Source organism: Amphiprion ocellaris, chromosome 8 (assembly GCF_022539595.1).
Source record: "Amphiprion ocellaris isolate individual 3 ecotype Okinawa chromosome 8, ASM2253959v1, whole genome shotgun sequence".
Lineage (NCBI taxonomy): Eukaryota > Metazoa > Chordata > Actinopteri > Pomacentridae > Amphiprion > Amphiprion ocellaris.
In genome coordinates, this window is record NC_072773.1 from 19,200,868 (window position 1) to 19,218,972 (window position 18,105).

Consider the following 18,105-nt stretch of genomic DNA (forward strand, 5'->3'; position numbering starts at 1 on the left):
AATACCCAACAATTATTTTTAATTGCATCAACTACGACAAACAACAACAACAGATATTAACAGTCATATTAATATTATGTGATGTGCAAATATTTATTGCCTCACTCTGGCGATTAAACAAACTATTAAATATCCATTGCCCTCACAGCCTCTGGTAAACAATCAAACATTTTAATAGGCTCTCAAGAATGTGCCGAAACATCAGCATTTCAATTATGTTTCTCCCACATGGTTTTCCCTAAACGTCATCAGGGACATTAGGAAGCTATAGCATCTACCCACTTCCTGCGCATCACTCACATCCTCCCTGTAGGCACATGACAGGATAGCTGCTAGTCATATTTATTTGTCATGATTAACAATGCAATATTTCGGGGCAGTGAAGCATCTTGAGAGGAGCAAAAGCTTTCATCATGCAATACTAGGCACTGCCTGTGATGGATGTAGCACATCCATTTAAATTCCCTGATGATGAAAATTACTGAGACTGAAAATGAGCTCAAGCTATTTTTAAAGGGTCAGAATGCAGCCTGTTAGTTTTATTGCTCTTCCTCTAGAAATTAAAAAATCCACAGTGACATGCAGATAGCCTGGGCCTGATCAATAAAGGCTCTCCACCCTTGTAATGTCATAAATTTATTCTGTGAGAGCATCATGCAGCCACCTGTTCAGTTGGTCCTGAATTCTTGTACTGTAGCGCTTCTAACTCCATCTGGTTTATGACATTCCTTTCCTCCGTATCTCATATAAAACAAATCATATGACTTCTTATTGGATATAATATTTATAGCTCTCTGCATGGTAAAAATTCATTAGTTACAGAGTGACAGGGCGAATCTCTGAGACAACGCTGTGGAGGATGATGGATCAAGCAGGAGGCAGATGTACCACAGGTCAGGTGGCTGGGGAATGACATATATCTAACTGACAACAGGTGCAATGATGAGGTAACTCAGAGTCAGGGGCTCAAAGCACCTGAACAATGGGAACTGATCCCTGTATGTCACTACTCTGGGAATTGCACAACCCAAACATAATGTCTGCAGAAAGAAAGAAGCTGGACAGGTTGGGCGTATCTCTAGGCGTTACTTCTATATTGGAAAATTCTGCATGATATATGTCCAGTGTCAATGTTCAGTGTCAATACAGAAACTAATGTGCCTCTTATATAGCAAAATGGATTGCAACACAGTGTCTCACCCCTCAGGAGCCTGAAGCTCGCAGGTATGTTTATATGAACAAATAATTTACATACTCAGCTTTGGTTAGGCAATAATTTTCTTCTGTTGTCACCACAATGGCAAACAAAAAAGTAGCTCCTGAACAAAATGTCTTCATTCACATTGTCAAGCCAAAGTAGCTAATCATAGCTATGTGACACTGACGGGGGAAATTTTACCACCAACACTGGCTGTTCACACACTTGCATAGTTGATTTGGAGCAGCTCTCAATCAGTTTCTTCAAGCCAGAGGACTCACAAAGCTAATTGGCAGATATTTGACTCTTGAGTAAAGGGGGAACTGACGGGAGACTGTCCTTTAGAATAAATTCTTAAAACATGAAGTTCTACCATGTGTTCATAGTTGACAGACTTGTTACAGTGTAAAGAAACAACTGGAGAAACTTAAAAACAGGGATAACAGTGGCTCCATTGAGACATCGACAGTTGTGTTTAGTTGTACACATGAAAATCCTGCAAATCATATGTCATGTAGTTGTAAAAATGTTTTATATGGGCCTTTAGGTTTGGCATGAATGCAATGAATGCAACTACTAAAAGCTGAAAGTGTTGATTGTCACTTTAAACTCTGCGATAACAAAGTTGGGAGTGCTACTTTCCTTAGTTCATAGAAAATGCAAACATTAGAACGCAAAACCAATGGAAATCCAGTAATCAAACAATAAAAATAATGTAATTATACAAAAAGTTCTCCATACATGGACACACACTAAATACCAAACTGACTGCAGAGATGAGGCTCTGCTGTAAATAACATGAACGGATTGCACTGGTCCAACTATAATACTGCACTAGAGTGGAGTCTATGATAAGTAGTAACAGGAAATATGCTATTCCACAGTATTAAATAACATTACTAATAGATATTGTGCATGAATAAATAAAGTGTGAGATGAATAGCAGCATGATGAGTGTTTTTCATAGTGCAAGAAGAGTTGCATAAACAGGAAATGTCTAAGTGCTTATTTAAGACTCCGCATTTCATCTTTAGAAAAGACCATGTGAGCAGCGCAGCCTTAACATTCTGGTGAATGCAGACCAACCAGAGCTTGAGGATCCTCCACTATCAATATATAAAGGAAAATTCTTTATTTCTCGTTTCCGCTGTACCAAAAACATAAAAAACCAAGCAATACCCACACACTCACCAATCCCGGTGTCGCCGACATTCAGCATACAGTTTGGACAGACTTTAGGTTTAAGGGTGGAGGTCTGGGTGGAGGATGGACAGGTGGTATGTCCAACTTTTAGGCAGAAGGAGGAGTTCGCCATTAAAGATGGTTAGTAATAATAAAGGCAATTTTTAACTGATCTATATTGGCACAAATCTAAGCACAAGTGTTTGTTTACATTTGCTGTGTTGCAAAGTTTTGCAAAAATTTTCTGAAAATATAGCGATATCATTTAATAACTATTTTGTTCCTTTTGCTACTCATGTATACTGGACGTTTAACCAGTTCTTATCATACTATTTTAAGCTACACGCATGATACCGGTAAAAATGGCAGTTGTTACATGTGCTACTGGGATATAGAATCATTTTTTAGTTGATTCTGGCTTAAATAAACATGTGCTTACTGCAGGCCATTAACTATCACAGGGCACTTAGTCATGGTGCCCTTTTACCAGCTAAACTATCACAGTGCTCCTTGTTTACCAACACAGAGCTGCCCAACTACTCTGGTCGCTACGGTACTTAATAGCAAGAAGCTCCACCTGCTGTGTTTATCAGATAATAAACACAGCAAAAAATTTAAATAAACTTGATCAGGACGTCCTCAATGTTTTCATATTTAACCACAACCATTAACATAACTGCCATTTTAAGATAAAGCTACAAGTTACAGTGGAATTTTAAACATTTTTATTATATATTAAAAAATGCTGACAGTGAACATCACCAAAGGCAAATGTAATTCGAGTCTAGTAGTAGGATTAGTTTGTCTTGTAATATTTTGACAGTGTTCCACACGTTAATGCAAGCAGCGCTGCAGTGAAACTGTCTTGTAAGAACAAACTCAACTGGATAATACTTACAGGAATAACACTGCTCCCTTTCATGTGCCAAATATTACATGAGCATGTGTCTCTTTCTATAAAAGTCTTGTCATGTCTGCACAAGGCCATGAGGAAAATTACACCTACAGAATACCAAATTGCCATTACTGTAGTCTGACAGAGAACAAAAGCATTAAAACTTTTAAAAGTAAAACACTCAAGTGATTATGTAGCATTGTATTATTATTTATTGAAATATTACACCTCTTTGTGCTTATCGGCGTTTTAAACATGAAGGAGGAAATTTAAAAAACAACGTGTCTAAAGATCTTCTGATTTTTGGTCACTACTAAAGCTGCAGCTCTTTAAAAACAAATGAAAATGGAAGAAAAAAAATCAACATTTTGTGCCAATATTAACACTGTAGTCTACAAATATCCGCAGATTCTGTTTGAAAATGCTCAAAACAGCAGGCATTACAGTTTTAGCTGCATCTGCTAGTGAAGTAAGAGTAAACAGTGCATTTTTCAAAACAAATTTTTCAAGTTTTCTGAGCTATTTTAAGCTGTTCGATGTCCAGCTCAGAACAGCTTTAAATAGTACATTGCACATCAGAAGGACTTTCGTTATTAATCTGTTAAATTTCCAACCTTGTGTTATAAAAATCTGTCACTTCTTGTTAAATGTTGTTAAATATAAACACTCCCTAAACAAATAAGCCAAGCTTAGACTATTTCATTTGTATTTGATTAAGTAAATGAATGTTCACTCATGGTTTGCCTCAGGAAAACCACAATACAATGTAAGTGATAATGAGAAATTAGTTGATTTTACAGTGCACGTCTTATCCACCACTCAGAATTGTCTATTTTTATTTTAAATGTTTATCTTAAACAGCAGAGATGCAGGCCTGTGAAGCTCTGCAGTCTAGTTTAATATTTGCTCCGTGCACACAGCCCCCTTGAGTAAAGGCAACTTGGCACACTGGAAGCTGTGTGACAGAGATAGGGGCTCCTGGTCAACAAGCAGGTTAATTGTGTGATAGGACCAGATGCTAATACTGGACTGAACTCGACACTCACAGCCTCGTGGGACGCTCCCCCTGTGCCTTCTGATTGGCTGCCGAACACAGCAATCAAATGACATTTGCCACGACAGAGAAGGTGCACAGGCAAAAAATGTACTGAATTCTGTGATGAGTTTAATATTTTAAGTTTCCTGGATAGATGACAGCAGTTTCTGAACCGTTTGGAGGATTAGAAGAGGAGACAAGAGACTGCACTTTGATTAACTTCACACTTGTGGTGGAGATAACAGCTTTCTGAGAGTCTCTCCTGGGTGGATTATTGAGTGTGAGCGCTGGCACATTGTTTGAACCCTCTAAAGTCCATTAGCAAGATCAAGTCATTACGTAGAGAGGCAGTGGGAGCACAAGTGGAGAGTTTGCACATTTGGATGAAAAGGAATTAACTTAAAACGAGTCAGTTTCTGAAAGAAAAAAAATTAGGCAGAAGAACAATCAACACGTGACTCTAGTTAGCTTTAAACTGATGACTGATGCTGAAAGTAAAGGGTGCCCTTCAGTGGGAGTCATAAAGTAAAAAGTCTTGAGTGCACTTAATATTAAAATACTGAACATTCCAGCACTGTACCATCTAAAGAGTAATTCAAGGCCCCACCACTGAATTAAATGCTTACTGTATGATAAAAAAGATAATTTACTACGTTAGATAAACCTTTAAAGTTACAAACATCTTTTCTGTTGGGTTGATATAACTGACAAATAACTCGACAGAACTAGACAGTTTCTGCTATTTGCAAGCAGTGACTGGCAGAAACTATGGAGACAGCAGCGTTGTGAACTGTTCTCATGCTATAAACTGCAGGAAAATTTCAAGAAAGGAAACCTTTCTGTCAATGCAGAATTAACTTGTAGCGAATTGGACTTAAGTACTGTGTTGGTTGCACTTGTTGCTTTTCCCCCTGGAATTCATGTTAGTATGTAGAACTTAAAAAAAGTACTTTGGCATGGTTGAGTCTATGGAATGATTGTACTCATGCTTTAGAGGTCCCATATGGTGAAAATCCATTTTTATTGTGTTTTGTGGTTGTTATAAAGTTGGGGATGAAAAGTAGAACCTGTTAGCATATGAACATGTCTACTTCTGCTATTCCTCAAGCCCCCACAACTACATCTATCCTCCCAGCTTTACAAGCCAGTAAGAATTTTACTGAGCTGCTACCAACTGAGGAATCAATATTGTTTGGTTCAAACTTTGTATAATCCTGCCCCCTCACTGCCCACTGCTTCCAGGTGAACCATTCAGAAAGAGCTGCTGCCTCATAGTCCTCCAGGTTTATTTACTTTCTAGAGCGCTTTTGCTAACTTTAAAATGTCTCAACCACAAACAAAGCACAGCAAATGTTCCACTGTTGGATCCAAGAGTGAGCACAACAGTGCTCATGCACTCCCAGCATCTGGGAAACTGAAGATTCTTGGGACTACTTTTATTATTGATGGTAATGTCCCCACAACAATAGGATAATCCTTTGTGTTATCACATTGCACAGCGAATGTCACTAAACTTCCCACTAGCTTTCCTAGTATCACCACTGCTTAGAGCTCTGTAGAAACTGTAAAGCTATGGGACATTCAGAGATGGTGGAAACTTTAAGACCCATTTGAAACCAATAAAGAAGGACTGGGTGGGTTACTGTGTTTTCATGTTGTGCTTCAGTGCAACATTTACTCAGTCATTCTTTACATCTGTTTACTTCTCTCCTGTTCTCTGTGCTCACATATTCTGTATTTTAATACAGTAGAATTCCCAATGAAACTGTTCTCATTTACTATGTTTTCTGTTTCAACTGTCAGACAATGAAACAAGTATGAAATAGTGAGTGAAACACAGTCAATTAGAACTCCATGCTAACTTGCAGTCACTTCAGAGCCATTTCCAATCCACTGCTCTGCACTGCAAAACTACTGGTTTTATACCCACATTGTCACCTGACAGACTCTCCATACACGAATTAAAAACAACAGCTGAACTGTAAATTCTGCAACATTTCTATATAAAATTTCATGTCTGACTGAGCTGCTACCAACTGTTTTGAGCTGCGCTGTCAATCACAGACACAGAGAGAATCTTCTGCAGTATTTTGAGCCAAAAATTGAAAGACAGATTAAGGAGACATATGAGACTTTCATACATTTTCTAAAAAGCTATGGAAACTTTTAAACACGTTGACCATCAAAACAGGAGAAAAATGGCCGTTTTGTGTGTTAAACAAATAAATTTACAGCCGTACCTTTGGCCTGTGAACATGAACATTTGTCATTTTCAGGATCTTGTTGAAACGAATGCTGTTGTCCTTCATGTCTATGGATGATTTAGTGTTTGTCATTGAGTTGTATGGTAATTTTAACACATCCCCACATGTAGTTTCTGCTGTTTGAAATGTACATTTTTCCTGGGTTTGTGTAATTTTATGAAAGCTCATTTCATACTCCAATATAGGACTTAAAAATTAAAAAATAGACAATAAATGCCTTTGGAAACACAAAAACTGTCAATTTGCATTTACACAAAAATTTGTCATGAGTTGATTTTTTTCTAAACAGTGAAAACATGTTCATACACGCTATGGTGACGTTTTCTGAAAATAATTTTTTAGAAACAAAAACTGATATATTTTCTCCTACAACCTACAGTACAAGATGTGATTCGAATCAGTGACTTATCAGAAGTTCATTTATGTCAACTTGAATTCTGGAAAAGAAAATTCTAGAGAAAAAGTTCCACCTGGACCATTTTGACAGCGTTGTCTACAGCATGCTCAGCTGAATTAGTCCTTAGAGCTAGCATACAGCGCACAATTTTTATTGATCTTGTATGATCTGGCGATGCACATTACACATTTTAGACTTTGTGAGACTTTTTAAATAATATCCCTACTTGTTTTTAACAAGAAATTCTGTCTAGATACATGGTTTTACAAAATATCTCCATACACACAGGAACGCAAAAGTGACTACAAATGCTCTAACAAGCATGTTGGACCGGTCTACATTAATGATGCTTTAAATACCAAAGAAGACTGTCAATTCATTGTTAATGTGGAGTTTAGAGCACAGATGCAGTGGACTGAGTAGCACTGGGCACTGCAGGGGCTTTAATATGCTGGTAAAGCGATGCTGCAATGCACACTTAAGCAGTACACTGCCATTGTTGTTTCAGGTGCATGCTCATTACACTAACTCTCCATTTTAAATGTCCACATAGATACACATAAGTTGTTGTTGTTTTTTTTTAAATCCTCAGTATTTGCAAAAAATCTCAGTGTGATCAACCATATCTGCTGTTTCCATGTAGATGAAACTTCAACCAAACACAGAGGAAAATGTGGAAGTCACACTAAACACCAATTCTCTAGCAGGCAGCGCTACTTTGTGCAGGTCTAAGGTTGAAATGCACTGCTGCCTTTAATGGTTAATTCAAGTCAAATGGAGCTAATTCGGGCAGTTAGCTCGAGCTGCGTTGCTACATACACTTGTGACATGCTGCACTCTCCACACATCACCTACTAAACACACCCTCCCAATTTAGAGTCTGTTTGAGCTGCATAAATTTCCCAGCTCTCCTCCTTTGACACAACGCTGCTGCATCACTGCCTGCTCTATCAGCTCCCCCACTGCCCCAGCATCCACCTGTGGGGGAAGATACTTTCTCATTATTCTTTAAAAAAAAGCATATCTGTATTGAATGATGAGCTCAGAGTGCAGATGCCAAACTCTAGCTATTTTCTGCTGCTTAAATAAAACATTTCAAATGAGAGTTGCCTGGCTGAATAATGAATATTTAGTGCTTGTCTCAATGCACATGCTGTATTTGATTTATTTTACTTTAGAGTAAACAAGGTAATGCGTTATTTATTTTCATTGTCTTTTTTCTTTCTGACAGTGACTGGGGGCCCTGCTACCTCAACAGTATGAATTATGGCAAATAAGAGAGTCTTGAATATTCACATTTTTCTAAACCAATGACCCAAAAAAAGCCTTCTTTTTCCATTTTCTGCTGTACCAAAAACATCCCAAACTGTGACTCCACGTACATCTCGATGCAATACGCTACCTAATAAATATGAATACAACACACACTTGTGTCACAGTTCAGATCTGGTAAGCACTGTTTGGTATTTTGCATTTCATTGGCAGGCTGCCTACATCCCTGAGCCGTCTAGGAGTTCAAACATTTTCACCATGACAGTTTCCTGGACATATCTGTGGCATGTTTTGGTGAAAGTAGACAGATTTTTATTTTTTTTTTTTTTAATAAACACCTGCTTTAACAGACAGCTGCAAAATATTTGAACATATTTCCGGCTCACAGTATATCTTTGCCTCCCAGGTTCCAACTGTCAAATGGACAGAGTGATTGAGCTGGGAAATCTGGGCAAACAGTTTTAAGTGGATATAGACAGATCTTTTGTCTGCACTGTTGCCTTTGACAAAGTATCTAATACTCAGCTTTTTCACTTAAGGCAGCTGAGTTCACTTAATGGGAAAAAAATGTATCCGTTGTGTCTTTAAAGGTCTTTTTATCTTTACTGCCAACACAATGAGGTACCCTCAGTGAAGTTTACAGTGTTGTAACAACTGCTGCAGAAAGATTAATTCAAATTAAAGCAAAGGGAGTATTTTATATTGTTTTTTGCCAATTTAGAGAATTATCCTCTAAATGTAACATCTTCTCCCACCTTGGTAAAGCAAGACAGCATAATTTTCTCTCTGCAGCCCCAGATTCTTCTTTACACCTCCGGCTGATCTGCTGGAGTGTAAACTCATGTGGTGGTGGGGCTTTAGGATTTAGGGATCTGGGGGATTATGGGATTTTCTGATTGCTCTGAAAAAGACACCATGGGACACAGAAATCCAAAACTGGCTGAGGTACCCACATCAAGATTAGAGCGTATTATTTCGCCCCTTAGGGAAAGAAGGCAGGGGAGCCACCAGTGACAGCTTTGAAACAAGTGTGTTTGTGAGACATTTACAATTTAAGGATATTGCAGGCTACAAAGCCTACTGGGTGTTGAAGTTACTGGTATAAAGTCGATGCACATTTCCAATTCCGTGAAGTGTCATTGCCTGTTGTGAAAGGTGTACTTTTCCCGAACCAGTTTAATTTTCTCAGAAAATTGCCACCATTAATAACAAGTGCACTGAGCACGATCCTTCTGTGTTTTATATTTGCGGCTGAAACTACTTTTAAGCTTGCTGCGGGTTGTTCAGGCACACTGTGTTGCATAAAAGAAGAATGCTGAAGGGAGAAACAAGTCAGTTAAATAAATGAATGAGATCTTCAAAGACAGTCTTCTATCTGAACATAAAGTGTGCCTTCAGATTCATCCCTTTTATGTAGCTCTTCTGTTTTTCCTGCAGAAATATGGGATGTTATAGCCTTGTGTGACAGGCAGAGAGTTTGAGTAATTTTGGTCTACAGGGTACAAACAGCACCAACACCGTCATTACACATCAGCCTTCAGGTAATTGAGGCTGTTGCTATTGATCACTCAGGGTAGTTTGGGACTATATGAAAATGATTTGTGAGGCAGAAGGAGCTGCTGGTTCAGACTCTGTATTCCCATTTCAATTTCTTATTTAAATCGTAGCTGTCACAAACGATGGCTGGATTATTACGCAAGAGGCGGCTCAGTTAATCACTACTTTGAATTACGCTGTCAAGTCTCGGTCCACTCCATATGTTGCTCACGGTCTCACAGATATATGGCTTTAATAAAAACAAAATTGAAGCCATGGCTAAGTAGCATTTCTGCTAATTTCAAATTGACTTGTGTGTGCAGAGTTGACTAATTAAATACATATGAATATAAAGAATAAAGCAAATGCAGTTGGATTATTAGGTAAGAGGCTGCTCAGTTAATCACTACTTTGAATCATGCTGTCAAGCCTCAATCCACTTCCTATGCAATTTACATATAAATATAGAAATATGTCAAGAAATACAGAAATGAATCAATAAATACAACTACAGAAATAGCCTAAACATAGGTTAATTTATGCAATTTTCATTACTAAAATGTCGTTACTTTCCATTTATTTATGTTGATAATTATCTGCTTCTACATTCACTGTTTAATTTATTTATACTCAAGTCATTCTTGATCATGTAAACTGCATACATCCCTACATATCAAGTCAACAGCAATAAAGCAACAGATGAACTTTGGGTTCCAGTTTGACATGAGAGACAATTATCTAGCTTTTTACCTTTGTTGTTATTAGTGTCTGTCTTTGTTGTCGTATTTCAGATGTCCCGGTCAGCGTTTGCATCAGTTGACAATTTTCTTAGCTGCTCGCCTTCTGTGTGAGATCTGCCTTCAATCTCTTGCAGTGATTAACAGGAAAACTATGTTGCCTGGTTCTGACTGATCATATTGAGCCAATTTCTACCCTTTTCATTTTAAAATATTGGCTGCAGCTAGTTGCTACAACTACAACAACAAATGATGCTAATTATTCAGCTAGTGAGACACACACAGAGCACAGAAACACAGGACTTTCCCAAGAAATAGCCACCAGATTAAATTATTTCCATTTCATTTTTATTAAATCATGATTTGACAAATACGTAGGCACTGACGATGGGTGTAAAGAACCATCGTGCGTACCTATGCTTGAGTGCTGTTAGTATGAAGATGAAGTCAGTTTGAGAATCACAACAGGACAGGAATTCTAATATCCGTAACTGTTGATACAGAATTTAAAAATTAACCAGTTCAGACTGTAGACTGGATTTTTAGTTATCTGAGCAATGTTATCCTAAGTTCTTGCTTGCTGTTAGCTGCGTATGTGATAGAACCTTGCTGATTGTTTCTAACCAAGATGGATCTTCAACATTTTGTGTATTCAAGGTTCAACTTTTTTCCCAAAAAATATATTTTCTAACACTCCATTTAATAATACAACTAAAAACATGTTGTTGCCTTTTGAAATAATGCCGGGCTATGACTAGAAGTTGTCAGCAGTTTCCAGATTTGTGGAAAACTAAACAAAATAGAAAATATTCATTAAGTCTATTCTTTGCGATACCTCATAAATGAACAAGCATTATTGACACTGAATATGTGAACTGGGTCCAACATGTAATGTTTCTTTATATGAAACATTTACCTTTCCTTTTAATAGTGAGGGTGGGAATGATAGTCAATAAAGATCCAGTGTGTTCTGTTCTTCCCAACAACATATGAACATGTTGGTCTCATTAACTACCATTATCGACTGATTGTGCAAACAGAGACACGTTGGTGCACCTTCATGATCCACACTAAAGCCATCATTTACACCTCCTTTGCATAACCCTTCTTTAAACAATCATCCCTGAAAAGATAAGCTAAAATAAGACACAAAACTGAGGTGACCAAAAAAAGAAAACTCCAGTACAATTCCTGTCAAACCGTGCCTAAAGCAGCTTTCTATTAGCAACCAGCATGTGTTATCTGCAGCTGGATGGACTTTTCCTGCCAAAGATGAATCAATTCATGACAGCAAACACAGAAGGTGCATGGTCTCTCTAATGACCGGGTTGCTATGGAAACCAGGTGAGAATTGAAAGAACTCGATTTAAAAAAAGGAAAAACCTCAGGTTTCACTTTGCTGCCTCACTTCAAAACAAGCCTTAATTAGAAAGTGCGCATCCTCAGAAACACCCGATAACATGCAGCCAGTTCATGTTTTTGGGGGAACCTCAAGTGGAAAAGAAGCTCAAGATCAAACTGAAACATGCAAAGTGGCAGCAGAGAGACCAGCCACCGGTTGCATGCATAAGTTTGTGGGAAAGGGTAAGGATGCCACAATGATTTTACAGCACCGGAGCTGTCACTGCATCCGCGTAAACTCAGAGGTCCTTACCTGAACGCCTCATTTTTTATGACCTAATCGCCCATCTTTTCTTGCCCTTTGCTCCTGCCCTCAAACCCAGCTAAGGAGCTTTGCAGTGAGATTGATTCTGCCTCTCCACTATTGATTGGGAAAGGGGTTTTCGGCATCAAAGAACCTGAAAAGACCCTTTTGATTGACTGCAGGACAGTGATAGTCCACTTCTCCATGGCATGGGTGTGATCACTAATGCTGTGCTAAACCCTGAGGTCAGTCTAGTCTCACGCTGTCAGGGGAGGTTGAGTCTGAAGGGAGTAATATGTTCACACAGCTCTGCTCCATTACCCATCTGTCCGGAGAGGAGGAACAATGGCTTTTCTATCACACTCTATTTCTCTAATGCTCACACCGGCTTCCTGTCTCACTATCGCTGCATCATTAGCTCCCTGCATTCACTTAGTCTTGTCTTGCCAACAGTGTAAGGCAATAAGACGGGGAAATTAGCAGCATCTCAGCTTCAACACTTCTATTTTTGAATTCATTATAGCAGAAATGACTTACTGTGCTGTATGCAGAGCAAAACGGGAGTCCTCTCATTAACCTTATCACAACGAAGCACCGCAGGAACGCGTTTCAGATTCAGCTGCTGTCAGTTCTCCCGCTTTTTATACCTTGATTAGTTATGTCATCCAACAAAGTGTGAAAGTTCAAGAAGTCACAGTGGAGCTGTGAGGTGCACAAAGCATAATTACACAAACACTCACAACAGGCCTTCATCTGTCTGCGTTCCTGTCTGGACTCGTGTTCTTGCCGTCTTCATCAGTTACAGCTCGAGTCCAGTTCGAAGTCCGCTCCCAGCCAAGTACAGCGAGTGTCGAGTGATGCAGTGCCAGGTTGAAAGCTGTCACATTCTTCCTCTGAGGACAGCAAGGCATCAGCCCATTCTGAATCAAATCTGACAAACTACACAAGCACAAAGCCTCACGATTCAAATGATGGAAACCATTCGGAGAAGACCACAGCAACCATAGTTCCTTACAGTGTAAAATGAGTGTCCATCCATTATCTATACACCGCTTAATCTTCATTAGGGTCGCAGGGCTACACATAGAGACAAACAAGCACAAACCCACGCATGCACATGGAGAACATGTAAACTCCATAAAATGAGTGTGCACACTATATCTTTTTCAGTAGTCTACAGGCATGTACCTGTTGAATGTGCTGCACACCAATGAGCTAAATGCTTCACAGTTTTTGGAAGAAATGGGGCTTGTTTGTCCAGATCCAGGTTTTCTAACAGTCCCTCTGAATTTTGCTCCAACAGTTTTCATCACCTCTTCTGTGGGCAAGCACTTTGGTAATTTAATTTACCAGATGGTGTTCAAAGACCCCTCTGTTGAAAATCACTTCTTTTTTTACCTTGTTAATGTCCACCTATGCTATTTTTCATATACTAGACGATGCATCAGAAGCAAGTCAAGCATTTGTACCTTAAAACACAGTCTCAAAAACACAGATTCAGTCTCAAGAGGTTTCATGTAACAAACTTAAGGAACCAATCCCGTTGACTTGCAGGGGTGATTTTCTTTATCATTCTTCTTCATAATTGTTTTCCGGGTGAAACATATTTGCCTGAATTCTTCCAACACTGCAACTTGCCATTGTTTGGTGTAGTTACAACAGTGTTTGAGCAGAGTCACAGGTGAGCTGGTGTGCTCAGATTGCAGGGTGTTTGGAGAACAAAGAGGGGTTTATATTGATCTCCACAATATAAACAAAACAATGATGTAGAGTTAATCTGAGCCCCTTCAAAGCAGGACGGGACTGTTTCACGGACAAAATAAATATATTATCTTGGATACACAGAAATAAGCTTTTTGGGATTAAACCAATGACCAGAGAGAGACTTTAAAAATAATATGCTGCTGGAAGTTGTCTGAAAGTAAAGTTTTATGTTTTTATTAGAGGATACACAGTCTCTGTTGACTTTGGGGTCTTTAGATGTACAGATATCACCACATTTCAGTGATATTCAAATATATTGAAACAAAAATGAACAGAGAGTGTGTGAGAAACATAAAATTTCATAGGGAGAGACTGGGTATTGAACATCTTTTGTCTGTCCAAGTCCCGAATAAAATCTCGTTGAGGGTCTTTGAGTTGAGACTTTTTTGTCACAGTAAAGCACAGTCGCCTTCATCAGAGCCCAGCTGGTATCAGCAAGAACAATACTGTTCCAATGGCGAATCGTTCTCCAGTCCTCTGGAGTCTCCGGATGTACTTGAGACTCCAGAGTTGAAAATGTCAAGTTTAAACTCCCAAGTATGAGTAGCTGCCATAGTCTGTGTCGACACAGATTTCATGTCTTCCAGTCGGCTCACACGCACCATCTTTAGCTGACGTTTTGAAGCTGTGAGGTTCACCAAAAGATATTTTGTGAGATGGAAGAGGCAGGTGAAAAGACCCTTATCAACGCCATCATCACTTGGAGTTGCAGCATCAAAATTCATACTCAGTATCCCAGTCAGACCTGAGCACACAGACGTGATACATATGGATTTCAATTCAGTGTGATTTACACTTATAGTACAGAGGGTGTCAGTATCTCTGACGTCCAGCATAAGTAAACATGCATAAACCTGCTTAGATCTGAAATAATAACTCTTCAAGTAACCTCAGAATTGCCAGAGAATTTTCCTGTTTTTAAGTTTAATTCAGCATCAAAGTTATACAGTAAAAGCTGTCTGTACATCAATGGATCCATTGGAATCAGGCCTGTTAATGGCTAATTCAGTATATGTTTAATGCAGCCAGATAAAAACGCAAACAAAAATGTGGGTTAAAAAATGTAGAAGAGGTAGAAGCAGATGGCTAATGTACTGAATCCTTTTGGCATTTTTTTCTCTTCTTACATCCTTTATAAGCTCTGGTTTGAAAAGTTAGATCATGGTTAAGTTCAAAATTAAAATAAGACAAAGAGTAATGCTAGGACTGACAAAGCGCATTACATTCAGCATGGCTGAGGCCCAGAATGTCCCACCAACTCAGGGAGTTTGGTGCGTTGTCAGAGTGGTGGCTCAGCGCTTCAGTGGTTTCTTCACTTTGAAGGGTGTTGCTGCAGTGGACGAAGTAAAACAAGCCGGAGTTACATGCTCAAATACAAATTTCTGACCTGTCATCACGTTTCGTAGCAAACGATTGTCACCACGGGTGTGCAGTGGCATATTTCAGTATGCGGCGCAGGGTCAGCTTCAATTTGCCGTGATGGAGGATGAGGACTGTGCAAGCGACAGTCCAGTTGAGATGAAGCTTTGTGGAAAGCTGTGTGAAATTTCAGATGACATGGAGAGGCCAGGGCTGTGGACAGCCGAGAAATCCTCCTGAGGCATAAATCCTCCAGACTTGAAATCCAGTCCGCCGCTCGGCTAAGCTATAAATTCGCCTTAGTGGGCACTCCGTTTCGTTTGAGTTTTGAACATGAAAGCTCCTAATTTGTGCAAAAAAGGGTAGCAAATTTTAGCCTTTTCATAACTTGTGGAACTAAGTATGGTTTAAATATAAACACGGTAGTTTGTCATATTAAGTGAGATATTATTAGAGACCATTTGACATCAAAGGCCAGTGGTGGAATATTCTTTACTTGTGACTTTTAATTTTATGCTACTTCATACTTCCACTCCACAAGATTTTAGAGGGTAATATTCTACTTTTTAATAGAGTCATAATATTATAACATTTCTTAGGAGCCATTCTGCTGCAGAAATTTTACCTCAGTAGTGGAAGAACTGCTAGGATTTTTTTATTTAGTTTTTACCACAACAGCAATGTAAAAATATTCCATTACAAGCAGAAGTACATGAGTATTATCAGAAAAATATGGAACTTTAAATATCAGATTCACTCTTTCTGTAGAAAGTGGCTCTTATGAAAGCTATTTTCAACATATTGTTAATGTATGAATGTTTAAACTTCACATACAGCTGTAGGTGCCTGAAGTGGAGCTGCTTTTAACTACTTTCAATTTAATGTTAGCAGTAGCTAAAACAAAGAGAAAATGTGAGAGGATGGGAAATAAATAGAAAGAGTGAAAAGGTGGAATAAACAACATGTTTGGACCCAATCTGTATCATATTGTGACATATTTTTTGTGAAATATTGGATAATTTGACTTCTCTGGGTCTCAAACGATTATTTAAACAACTGCTTGGTGAAACTGCTAACATGTAATGAACATTTGAAACAAGGCAGCTAGGAATGTATGCAGTTAGTCTAGGAAAAGATTAAACACTGCTTCCCTCACAAGTGGGAAGCAGAAATACTACTCAGTAACTTAATATTTTATTATCTACGATGCTGGTTAACTGTTTGCATTGAGTCAGTGGTGAACCAGTAAGGTGGAAAGTGGGACAGTATTTTGGTATATGCAGTGACCATAAACGATGTTAAACCTGAAGGTTTAGCCTTAAATAAGGTGGGTTTCCACTTCAGATGCGAGGCGGCGAGAAAGTTTGTACCAACATTTCCCTAATCTACCTTTTCAGCCTCTCTGGTTCGACAGCTTGGACCAAGATGTTACCTCTGTATCGTGATTTTTTTCTTTGTTGATGGCAATGTTAGACAGGAAAATATGATGAGGGCATCAGAAGCCAGAAACACTGATCAGCGTTGAGACTCGCACTGTAGTTTTTTTCCCACTCAAAAGTAACCTGGAGTAGATACATTATTCTGCCCTGAAAAAGGCCGTGAAAGAGGTTCTACAGGAGCCATTCTTGGAGTTGAAACATGCAAGAACAGCCCACAAGTTCTTACAATGGCAAACAGCTTATTGTGCTCAATTTTTAATGTCTTCTATTTTTTTAAACTTTTAGACCAGCTCTCAGGTTTATATTTAAATTTCTGTTTAATCAGCAAGGACATTAGTTGTTACGTACATCCTCAATGACAAGTGTTTTGGAAGCAGTTAAAAAGAACGCTCAGTGATTTGCATTTAATAAGCCTAGAAAATGTTTTCTCATGTATTATAATATTGCATATTCACTTATTTGTAACTGAAGTTATTAGATGGATAAGAATAAAGTAGCATAAAATGTAAACCCTCAAGTGAAGTGCAAGTACCTCAAAATTGCACTGAAGTGCAGTACTAAAGTCCATGTACTTCTATCATTCCTCAACCCTCTCTCACTTTTCCTTATTAATTATAAATTACATATTGTCTCTTAAAGTCTAACCCAGAATAAATACAGCTTCACCTGCAGGTTTTAAAGCTTCTTGATGCTCATATCTTACTCCTGTGAGAAAAGGTCACGCCGAGTAAATAGAAAAGAGCAGATGCAGTGAGCCTTGAAGCGGCTCGTCGCTATCTGTGGTGGGTTATACGGTGAGGGGGAGTTCAGGGGATCCTCCACGAAGCCACGAGATGCTCCTCAGCATGAACTATTGTGGATAAATCTGAGCAATCATGCTGCATGGAAAAGAGCAATCCAGCAAAATATGGAGAATTGAATTCAGTCCTGACTGATGTGTGTGGAAGACACTCCAAGCATCAGGTGGTGGAAAATAATTACTTCAAGCAAAAGTGTCCCAAAGGCATAACCCAGAGATACATGTTCCTGTGTTTGGTCTTTTTTCTCGCTTTGGTCCCTGTGAATGTTTGCAGAGTGCTGGTCAGCATTCTTGGTACGTCTCCAGCTCTTTGTATGCTGCTTGTTCCCCAGGAAGCGTTTCCATATACCAGAAAATAAATTAGTTTAACTCTGCCCGGCTCCTTTTATCTGTTTCATGGTAAAAATCCCAGAGGAAGGCCTCTGACACCTTGATCCTATTCCCATGAGTCTTTTTACGAATTCAAACGTTTTTTGTTTGATTTTTTTTATCATTCGTCAGACTATAATTACTTTTACCTGTACAGAGAGTACAGTGCCACAGAGTATTATCTTTGCATGTGTGCATGAGTGGATATAATAT

The 18,105-nt window shown here is 38.7% G+C and overlaps 1 protein-coding gene across 2 annotated transcripts in view; it reads left to right on the top strand.

Annotated features, from left to right (window-relative positions):
- The window catches only part of syt6a (synaptotagmin VIa), a 79,702-nt gene that overhangs the window by 40,188 nt on the left and 21,409 nt on the right, over positions 1 to 18,105 (top strand). The gene's annotated exons all lie outside the window — the stretch shown is intronic.